Source organism: Rosa rugosa, chromosome 3, assembly GCF_958449725.1.
Source record: "Rosa rugosa chromosome 3, drRosRugo1.1, whole genome shotgun sequence".
In the NCBI taxonomy this organism is placed as follows: Eukaryota; Viridiplantae; Streptophyta; class Magnoliopsida; order Rosales; family Rosaceae; genus Rosa; species Rosa rugosa.
In genome coordinates this window covers 24,584,499-24,595,360 of record NC_084822.1, presented here as the reverse complement: position 1 = coordinate 24,595,360, position 10,862 = coordinate 24,584,499, and the positions used below count along the sequence as shown (strand labels likewise).

Here is a 10,862-nt window from a genome sequence, read left to right as displayed (position 1 = left end):
GCTGGTCCTTGGCTTGGAAGCTGTCGTTGACCTGGTTAACGACTAATTGAGAGTCGCTGAATATGCTGACACTGTCAGCCCCCGAGTCAATGGCGAGGAGCAGACCGGCGATAAGTGCCTCGTACTCCGCCACATTGTTTGAAGCTTTGAAGTTGAATTTCAACGCGTACTCCGCGTTCAGTCCCCCGGGTCCTGTTAAGATGACTCCGGCGCCGCTGGCCTTGGCGCTGGCGGATCCGTCCACATGTAGGTTCCAATCTAACTGGAGGGGACTTGCGGCCCCACGGTTACCACTTCCGCTCCGGGCACTATCTCTATACCGGGTTCAGGTTGACGTTCGGTGAGTTCAGCGATGAAGTCCGCCACTGCCTGGCCCTTCATGGCGGTTCTTGGTTTGTATTCTATGTCGAACTCGCTGAGCTCAATGGCCCACTTGCTGAGGCGCCCCGAGTGTTCAGGGTTCTGCATCACTTGCCTCAGCGGTTGATTGGTTAACACATGGATCGTGTGAGCCTGGAAGTATTGGCGGAGGCGCCTGGCGGCAACGATAAGTGCGAGGGCCAGTTGCTCCAAGGGAGGATACCTTGTTTCTGCTCCGTTCATGCCTCTGCCGGCGTAGAAAACTGGGAGCTCATCTTGGCCTTCCCTTCGGACAATTGCGCAACTTACCGCCGATGCGGATACCGCTAGGTATATGAATAGGGTTTCTCCTTGGACAGGGACAGAGAGGAGAGGGACTGCCGCCAGGTATTCCTTCAGGCCCTGGAACGCCGCCTGACATTCTGGATTCCAGTCGATGACCTTCTTGTGCGTTGTTTTGAGGAGTTTGAAGAATGGGGCACACTTATCAGTGAGTCGAGAGATGAATCGAGAAAGGGCGGTTAACTTGCCCTGGAGGCACTGGACGTGTACCTTATACTCAGGGTCCGCCAGGTCAAGGATGGCCTGGACCTTGTCTGGGTTAGCCTCGATGCCCCGCTCGCTGACAATGTATCCCAGGAATTTGCTAGCGGTGACTGCAAAGAAACATTTTTCCGGGTTGAGGCGCATACCATAGGCCAAGAGAATGGTTACTATGATCCTGAGGTTTGTCACATGTCCGTCGGCCTTTATGCTCTTAACTAGCATGTCGTCCACGTAGACCTCGATGATTTTTCCCAGATGCTCACCGAACATGGCGTTCATCAACCGCTGGTAAGTTGCCCCGGCGTTCTTCAGACCGAAAGGCATGACATTGTAGCAGTACAGGCCTTTGTCGGTGGTCAAGGTGGTGCATTCCTGGTCGCTGGGATGCATTTTGATCTGATTGTATCCGGAGAAAGCGTCCATCATGCTGAGGAGCTCATGTCCGGCGGTTGAATCGACCAACTGATCGATACGGGGTAGCGGGAAACTATGCTTTGGGCATGCCTTGTTGAGATTTTTGAAGTCAACACACATCCGCCACTTGCCGCTGGGCTTTTTGACCATTACCAAATTTGAGATCCACTGGGGATAGATGACTTGGCGGATGAATCCAATGTCCTGGAGTTTGGCGACCTCTTCTCCGATTGCCCGGTATTTTTCCTCATCGAAGGCCCTCCGCTTCTGCTTGATGGGATAAAAGGAGGGTTTGATGGTCAGTTTATGAGTGATAATTTCAGGGGAGATACCTGGCATGTCCGCGTAGGACCATGCAAAGACGGAGGCGTTATGACGTAGGAATTGAATGAGTTCTGCCTCTACTTCTGGGTCTAGTTGGGCGCCTATGCGGACTGTCCGCTCAGGGTGCTCGTCTGAGATGCAGACAACTTTCAAGGATGTGTCCGGGTTGACCGGCTCCTTCCTTACATACTTCTCCTCCTCATCCCTAGGGTCCTCGAAGATATTTGGTGGCGGTGCCTGGTTTCCCACTGTCAGGACATCATGGCGGTGTGTTGACCGTGCTATAGTCGTTGAATAACACTCGCGTGCCAACTGCTGGCTTCCCCTCACACTGCCCGTGCCGTTAGGTGTGGGGAACTTCATGAGAAGCATGTATCCGGCGATAATGCACTTAAGCTTGTTGAGCGCCGGTCGTCCGAGGATGGCATTATACGAGCTGAGACAATCAACGATTATGAATTCTGTATGTACCTCCGCCATACATGGACTAGCGCCAATAGTCAACCGCATGTAGTCAGAACCGAGCGGTTGTGTGACGTCACCGGAGAAGCTGAGCAGTGGCTCATGGTCCTGGAGCAACTTGTTATTCCGCTTGAGGTGGCTGTAGCAACCGTTAAAGATGACGTTGACAGCGGACCCGCTATCTACCAATATTCTCCCCACTGAGAACCTGCCAAGAATGGCGTCGACCAAGAAGGGGTCATCATGGGGTAGGTGCACCCCGCGCTCCTCCTCCTCTGAGAATGTAATAGGTTCCCAACCCACCTTTGGGACTTTGGCGGATCTCTCGTAACGGATATGGCAGACTTCCTTTGGGTGATTAATGTGTGCGTAACGCTTCCTTGCTCTGTGAGACATGCCCGTGATTGGAGCACCGCCGTCGATTGTGTTAATGCGGCCCAACGTCTCTACGTTGGCGATCACGGGTGGCGGTTGACGCACCTTGAACTGATCCATCTTGCCTTCACGGTACAAGGTCTCAATTGCCGTTTTCAGTGCGTTGCAGCTGTTGGTATTGTGGCCGCTGTCTTCATGGTACTTGCACCATCTGCCGGTGTTTTTAGGTTTGCCCGTCTTTGGGTATTTTGCTGGGGGAGGTGGCGGGATTTGATCCTTGCACTGATTGTATATTTCCTCGTACGAGGTTGTGAGGACCGTGAACACTGCATACCGTTGAGAAGACTCCGTTTGTCTGTTGCGGTTATCCTCATGGGTTAGGCGGTTGCCCTTGTGGTATTGGTCCTTTTGCCGCTTGCTCTGGTAGTGGCCCTGTGGCCATTCCCTTTTCTTGTCAGTTGGCGGTGCGGCGGGTGCTTTATTAACGGTCTCATGATGACTGGAGATGGGCTGCGTCGTCCTTGTTGGCGTTGCCGGTGGCGGTGGGGCTTCTCCATATGTAATGAATTCCGCCTGGGCGTGAATGACCGCCTCACTCATGATATGGTCATATGCCGCATTTTGATGATTGTAGTTGAGGTGATAGAGGAACGGCCCCTTGAGGAGTCCTTGCTTGAAGGCCGCCGATGCCATCGATTTGTCTAGATCGCGGCACTGAGATGCTGCCGCTCGCCACCTTGTGACGAATGCCTTTAGTGATTCGTTTTCTCCCTGCTTGACGCTGAACAGCTGACTCGTGTTATGATGTCCGGCGGACAATAAAATGAACCGGGAGAGGAAGGTATGTGATAGTGCGTTGAATGAGTCAATGGATCCTGGCGGACATTCGAAGAACCAATTCATTGCCTCTCCGTCCAGTGTTTCGCTGAACAAGTGGCACAGAGTGGGGTCGTCAAATCCCTTGTTGTTGGTGACCTTCTTGAAGGTGTCCATGTGGACGAAGGGGTCGGATGTACCGCTGTAATGCGACATCTTTGGAGTTTTTGCGTACGCAGGCCTGATAGGTTGTAGAATTGCAGCGGTGAAGGGCCCTGGTCTGGACGTGAAAAGTGGACTTTGAGTTGGCGGCGTGGCGCCCGACTCCGCCCGGACCAACCTTTGTTCCAACTGTTGCATCCTCTCCAGAATTTGGGCTGTTGCGTCGCCGGCGGATGTACTCCGCTGGGTCTGCCTACGCCTTGGCGCAGGCGGATCGCCCTCAGTTCTTGCCCTTGTTTCCGAGCGGTTGGTGCGCGGTACCGACTCTGCCTCCTGTTCCAACATGAGCTGGGGGATGGGCGGTGGTCCCATCCCCAATAGTTCAGGTGGGTCCAGCGGAACCTGCATCTGTACGACTGGTTCTGGTACCAATGTACCAGCGTTGGGCTGACTACGCCTTGGGCTGTGCGAATGCTCGCTCTGTGCCGGATTCGCGGTTCTTTCCAACGTCCTTTTCAGGTCATCAACACGTGACATCAGCGTAGCCACCTGCTTTTGGGCCTCGGTCTTCTCTCTGCGCTCCTCTTCACGCTCTCTGTTTGCCTTGTGAAGGTCTGCCAATGCCAGCTCGTACATGGCGGCGAGGTCCTGGCCTGGTGGGCGGCTGCTACTTGGATTCTTCTCACCGCCGGGGTTGGTTGGGGTGTTGAATAGTGCGCGGTTAACACCTACCGCTGGATTGGATGGTTGGGGGATGGCGGATTGGTCTGCCTGCTCATCGGCGTTTCCCCCGCTACCGCTAGTCATGGTAGTTGTGATGGGATGACCTTTTGTTCAAAGGTTCCCACAGACGGCGCCAATGTTAATGCTCAAAGTCCGGCGGTAGCCAAACCTTCGTTTAACGCGGGTCCGGTGGGCGGACCGCTACTCTGTATACTTGGTGATCCTCGCTGGCTGCCAAATGAAAGACAGGGCGTCAGAGGGAGACCGCGTTGGGCGGTCTTCACTTCTCCGATGCCTAAGTCAGTTGATACATATAGGCAGTATAATAATAAATGAGTAGTTAATGCGTAATAATAAAGAGAGAATAGAGGACCTTTTATAGGTGAGGAGAGATCTGATCTTCTCTTTGTTTTCGATGTGGGACTGATATGCTTCAGTTCTTAGTTTCAGTAGCTTCTGACGCTGTCTTGGCGCAGCGCGTGGCGGCGCGTCAGCGGTGATCCCGGGGTATTCTTGTGCTCAGGCCGTAGCCCGCCTGGCTGCCTATCCGTGGGTCACTCCTTTGACGGTAGTTGGTACCTCTGGCGGTACGATGAGCGTGGCTGATTATAGCTAATTATGCTTTGCAAACGTACATGTAGGTACAGCCAACAATTCCATCTAACTTATGTTATTGTTTTACCATTTAGACTACAATTTTCTGTCGTTCCAAAGCCAAAAAGACAATAGACTTTTAATTGGTTTTTGTGTTGCTTTTGTGCAGCTGCAACCACACATTAGTGTGCTTTTGTTGTAGCTTGCAATTTGAGATAACACATAGTAGTAGTCCTTTGTTACAATTGGTATGCATGCATTTTGGAAATTAAAATTGCACATTCATGAAACCATAAAATCCACATCCAAAATCATTCATTGCAATTTCCATTAATCCACAATTGTCTCATATACACAAACCTAATAATGAGCATCAGTTCAAAATGGCCCATATATACTATAATCTGGAAGTCCAAATGCTTAATAAAGGAAGAACTTCTAATTGTACCAGTTTCACGATCTGATCATGAATGGAATCACCCGAATCATAGAAGTGGTCATAGAAAACGGAAGGTATTCCGGGGTGCGTGAGCATATATGCATAACCCTGCAGATAATACCAATATGCTTTGCCAAGACTCAAATACCAAACTTGATTCCAACCCATAACATATACTGCTGAGAATTCCAAACCTTAGCAGCAAAAACATAAACTTGATTGCAGAAAGTGAGACAAACATAGTAATAGCTGTCACGCCCCGGATTTTGAATGATAAATTCAAATCCGAAACCTGAATAATTACAATTACAAAAAAACCAAATCTCGAAACTTCGAGTTCATTATTACAATTCACTCTCACAATATATTATAAAGCTCAAATGAGCATAACACACCTCACAACTTACAATTGTTGTAAAACTCTAACAATTGCTCTAACCGCACGATCACCGTCCTGGTTCTCCTGTCCTGTAGGATTACCCGCTACACAATTTGAATAGTGTACCGGGAGTTGCAACAACACAAAACCCGGTAAGCTTTTTACAGCCAGTATGAGTAAACAAGAAAGAACTGTTGATTTATTAGATTTCAAGACTACCACAAACCCACGTTACTTTCTCACTCTCATATATATATATAGACACTTATGAGTTACTCTCAATTTAGCTCATAAGATCACTCACTCTCATATATATATATAGACACTTATGAGTTACTCTCAAATTCGCTCATAAGATTTCCCAACATTTGGTAGACAGACTCATATATATATATAGACCCTTATGAGTTACTCTCAATTTCCCTCATAAGGTTACCATATATATATTGACACTTATGAGTTACTCTCAATTTCACTCATAAGGTCACTCCACATTTGGCAGACAGACTAGAGCTCTAACTGAACGTAACCACTCGTCCGGCCACAGACGTGATTACGATTTAATACTATTAATAACCACCAGCCCGGTACGAGAGCGTGATTCACTAATAGATGCCATGGTCACCTCGTGACCTAGTGATCTCCACAGATCACAACAATTTATTGTTCCTCAACAATAAAACTCAACACCTCTCACAATATATTGTTTCTCAACAATAAACTCAATATCTCTCACAATATATTGTTTCTCAACAATAACTCAACACAACTCCAACAATACATATTATTTCACGTAATAATATATATACAGACATTCACACAGGAATGTCTAATAACACCAACAATAGTTCATATGATTGCAACAAAATAAAGCAATTAATTGTATTGGGTTCGTAATATGAACCACGTGAGGTTTACTCACCTCGATAATCCCGCTGCGTCTTCAATTCAGCTCAAAATACGATCCACAATCGTCCACCAACTCAAACCGTCAATCACCTAGTCCAATAATGATCTTGACTTAGCCAACAACTCAAATATGTAATTAAACGACGATCCAACGCTCAGATTCAAATTAAACGATGATCCAACGGTCGGATCTGAATTTAATGATGATCCAACGGTCGGATCCTCACGGATCGCCTTTAGGATCATCCTCCAAAATTATCACGAAGATCCAACGGTCAGATCTTCCTGAATTGCCTTTACTAACATCTCCACAAAATTATATGAAAATCCGACGGTCAGATTCTCACGAATCGCCTTCCGAATCACTATTTCTCAATTATACGAAGATCCAACGGTCGGATCTTCGCCCGTGACCTCACAAAGTCACCGGGACAGTCATACGATCAACATATCCAAAATTGAAGCAAAACCGATGGTCAGATCTTCACAGATCGTAAACCGAAGATAAACGTAAAAACGTTAAATAGTAACGTCAAAACGAAAATCCACTATTTATCAACTTTTTCTAACATGACCATGTTATATATCAAAACGCTCGTATGGATGCATAGATCATCGCCTAGATAATGAAAACTCGAAATATGGTCTGATGCGCCGCCACAAGCGGTGGTCAGTGGGCGGTCAACGCGGCGGTCAACGCCGGTCAACCACCTCAGATGGCAAAGTGACCAACTACAAACTGGTTCAAAATGAAAGGGTGGTCGACTTTCATACCTGGAGCTAAGCCTGGTTCGGCCTAGATCGTCCTAAATCAAGCGTTGAAGTTGGATTAATCTCGTGCGTCTGATCAGATTCAGATTAAATCAGGGACGTCGAAAAAGTCAAACCATGATCTAGCGTTCTATACACAAAATCGTGATGAAAGGCTTACATGGGGATGATCAGCATGAGGAGGAGATCACGAAAATGGGGACGATCGGCCCATGCAACGCCGGAAAAGTCGTTTTCCGGTCGGGTCGGGTTCACACGGCTGGGGCGTCTTCGATCTCCATCTGGGGGCAGCGGCGGGGCAAGATGGTGGCAGGTAACGGCTGGGCGTGCGACGGCGAGCTCGGGGAAGGCCGGGTCCGTGGCCAGAGGAGGCCGGAGGAGGGTGAAAATGTCGGGTCGGGTCGAGCTCGACCCGCCGGGTCTGAGGGGAAAACAGAGAGAGAGAATCGGGGAGGGCTGGGGGCTCTTCCGCAAAAAGAAATTTTTTTTGTCCTTAAATAAAAAAAATCAGTTATTTTTCCTATTTATAGAAAATTCCCAATTTTCAAATATTCATAACTTAATCATACGAACTCCGAATAATGCGTTCCACATGTCCACGAACTCGTATCGACGAGCTCTACAACTTTCATGAAGGAAGTTTTCCCAAATTTTGAACGTATAAAAAGTCAACTTTGTTGACCCCCTAAAAACGTTCGTTTTCGAAAATAAAATCGTTCGAACTAATTCCACAACTTCTCCAAGCTTCGTACTCGCTCCTACTATCGTGAAATCATTTCTAAAAATCCATGGAATTTAATTTGGATTTTCCGGGGTATTACAGTCTACCCTCCTTAAAGAAATTTCGTCCCGAAATTTGAGCGTAAGTCAATTCCTCTCGATTAAGGTTGACCTAACCATCGAATATCCATCTTTCCCAAAGCTGTAGTAATCTACAAAGCCACAATCCTTTGTATAAAAATACATTCCTATGGCCACTAAATCCTTTCATCACAAACGTAAACGCACAACACAACTGCTCAACATCACTCCACATCAATTACACAAAATCATCACATGGATCATCTCAAAGATCCTTACATAGATCTTCACATAGATCATCACATAGATCATCACTCTGTACTGGCATACAAGCACAGTAAACACTCCCACAAAGTGTTTCGCTACTCAATTAGCATCACGGTAAATCTCCATAGTAAAACTTAAGCATGCACCACTCTTCACAACCATAGAGATGCATCACTCAAAACAAATCATCCCCAAAAGCACGCCAATAAATTATGTCATCCAATGATGATGACTTGGGCTTGCTCAATCCTTGGGCTAAGCACTAGGGCTGGCCAATTGGGCCTGAAGAAATCGGACCATCCACATTTCGAACCGGCCCAAACCACTTTGGGTTTAACATTTGGGCCTACTATTCGGGCCGAACAATTGGGCTTACCATTTGGGCCTACCATTTGGGCCTACCATTCGGGCTTACTATTTGGGCTTACTATTTGGGCTTACTATTTGGGCCTACCAATCGGCCCACCAACTTCCAGCTCGGCTACGGTATGAAATTGTACATACCGTATATACGTATGCATACCGTACAGATCGTATATACGTATGCATACCGTACAACTGTATATTCGTATGCATACCGTACAGACCGTATATACGTATGCATACTGTACAACTGTATATAAGTATACATACCGTACAGACCGTATATACGTATGTATACCGTACATACCGTATATACGTCCGTATATCAAGCATATACGAGATCCAAAAATATTTGTAAGAGGTAAGGTTCGAACTCCCGACCTCAAACACGAAGGTTTTGCTCCCAACCACTGAAGCAAGAGCTGCCTTCATTAATATATGCTCACGTGTTATATTTATTATGTCATAAGCGACATAAATAAAATAACGGGGGAGGCAAGGTTCGAAACCTTAACCTGCTGCACAAGGGCTTTGCCCACCAACCACTGGAGCACAAGCTGTGCTTAATATAATGTGTACAAATGTTTTACTTATTATGTCATAAGCGAACATAATAAAAATAAACGAGAGGCAAGGTTCGAACCTCTGACCTCTTGTACATGAGCCTTGCTCTTCAACCACTAGAGCACCAGCTGCTCTCGTTACTATCCATGCAACTTCTTTTATTTATTCTATCATAAGCGATAGAATAACAACAAACTGTCGGTACACTCCACGTGCCACGACACGTCTCTTCCGTGATTTACGGAAAGCAAATCACTTTCGGCTAAAGCTGTCTGCCACAGCGTCTCGAGGTTCGGCCTGTCCCCTTACACGCTCAACACGCGCCAACAGCTTTTCCGGGTTTCGGGGCGACTTTAATCCAACGCGTGGATTCAAATTCTGAGATCGTTCATCCAACGGTGGAGATCTGCTCACCTTGTTCTATAAATAGGTGCATTCTGGAGAAAAACTGTTCACTCCAAAAGAAAAGAAATTTTTCTTCCGAGCTCAAGTCTTTCTCTCTCAACTCTTCAGCCTTTCTCTTCTCAAATCCTTTCTTCATCAATTTCAATCCTTCTCTTCTGATCTTCTCTCCCATCTAGTTGATTCAATCCCATCTTTCCTCTGAACTTTCAGATCTTCAATATTTTCCTCCAAATCTTCAATCCTTCTTTCTCAGATCTTTTCTTCCATTTGAAGATTCGATCTCATCTTTCCTCTGAGAATCTCAGATCTCCAATCACCAGTTCAACAACTCCAATCCTTCTAACAAAATCTCCCTCAAACACTAAACCATGTATTCCTCGATTTCCACATCCTCTCACCCCATGACCCAAGAGCCACGAACTCTGCAACTAATGGAGCTCCAAACCCCGCAACAAAAGGAACCACAACAACAGCAACCAACAGAGGAGGGAGGAAACACCCAAGCAGCTGGAAGTAGTGCCAACGTGGATTTCTGGCGAAGCCGTACCAGGTGGATTCCTACTCCAGAACAAATAAGAATCCTCAAGGATCTTTACTACGTCAAGGGATTTAAGTGCCCAACTACAGAGCAGATTCACGAGATCTGTCTCCAGCTGAACCAGTATGGGTATGTTGAGGGTAAGAACATTTACTTTTGGTTCCAGAACGTCAGGGCTCGAGAGAAGCAGATGAATAGGTGTAATCAGGCTGCTCCAGTGCCCATGAGAACTAGTTCTCTTGGTACTGGTAGATCCATTGATCTCAATTTTGGGTCCACTGGTTCTACTGGTGCTGGTGGATCCATCGACATCAATTTTGGGCCAGCTGGTGGATCCATTGACATCAATTTTGGGTCCACTAGTTCTACTGATGATGGTAGATCCATTGATCTCAACTTTGGTTCCACCTATTCTACTGGTAATGAAGGATTTCTTGATTTAAATTCTGTTTCATATTCTTCCTCACACTTCAACACTAATACTAGTACAACTCTTTTGGCACAACAGGAGGACAAACATCCCTGCAACAACGAGGAGGAGATCACCAGGAGGTTCAAACTCTTCCTCTGTTCCCCGTGCACGGCGAGGACGTCTTTGGTAACCTGAAGGCTACTTCCGAGGAAGGTAGCGCTTTTGGTTACTATTCTGG

At 46.9% G+C, this 10,862-nt stretch overlaps 1 long non-coding RNA gene across 1 annotated transcript; it reads right to left on the bottom strand.

The window, feature by feature from the left end:
- Nucleotides 1–5,616: 5,616 nt before the first annotated feature.
- On the bottom strand, nt 5,617–9,047 carry LOC133735164 (uncharacterized). The gene is made up of 3 exons (XR_009858788.1): nt 7,435–9,047; nt 7,278–7,346; nt 5,617–6,593 (listed from the first exon to the last, which is right to left on the bottom strand). It is a non-coding gene; the product is annotated as an uncharacterized LOC133735164 (long non-coding RNA).
- Between the last annotated feature and the right edge of the window lie 1,815 nt (nt 9,048–10,862).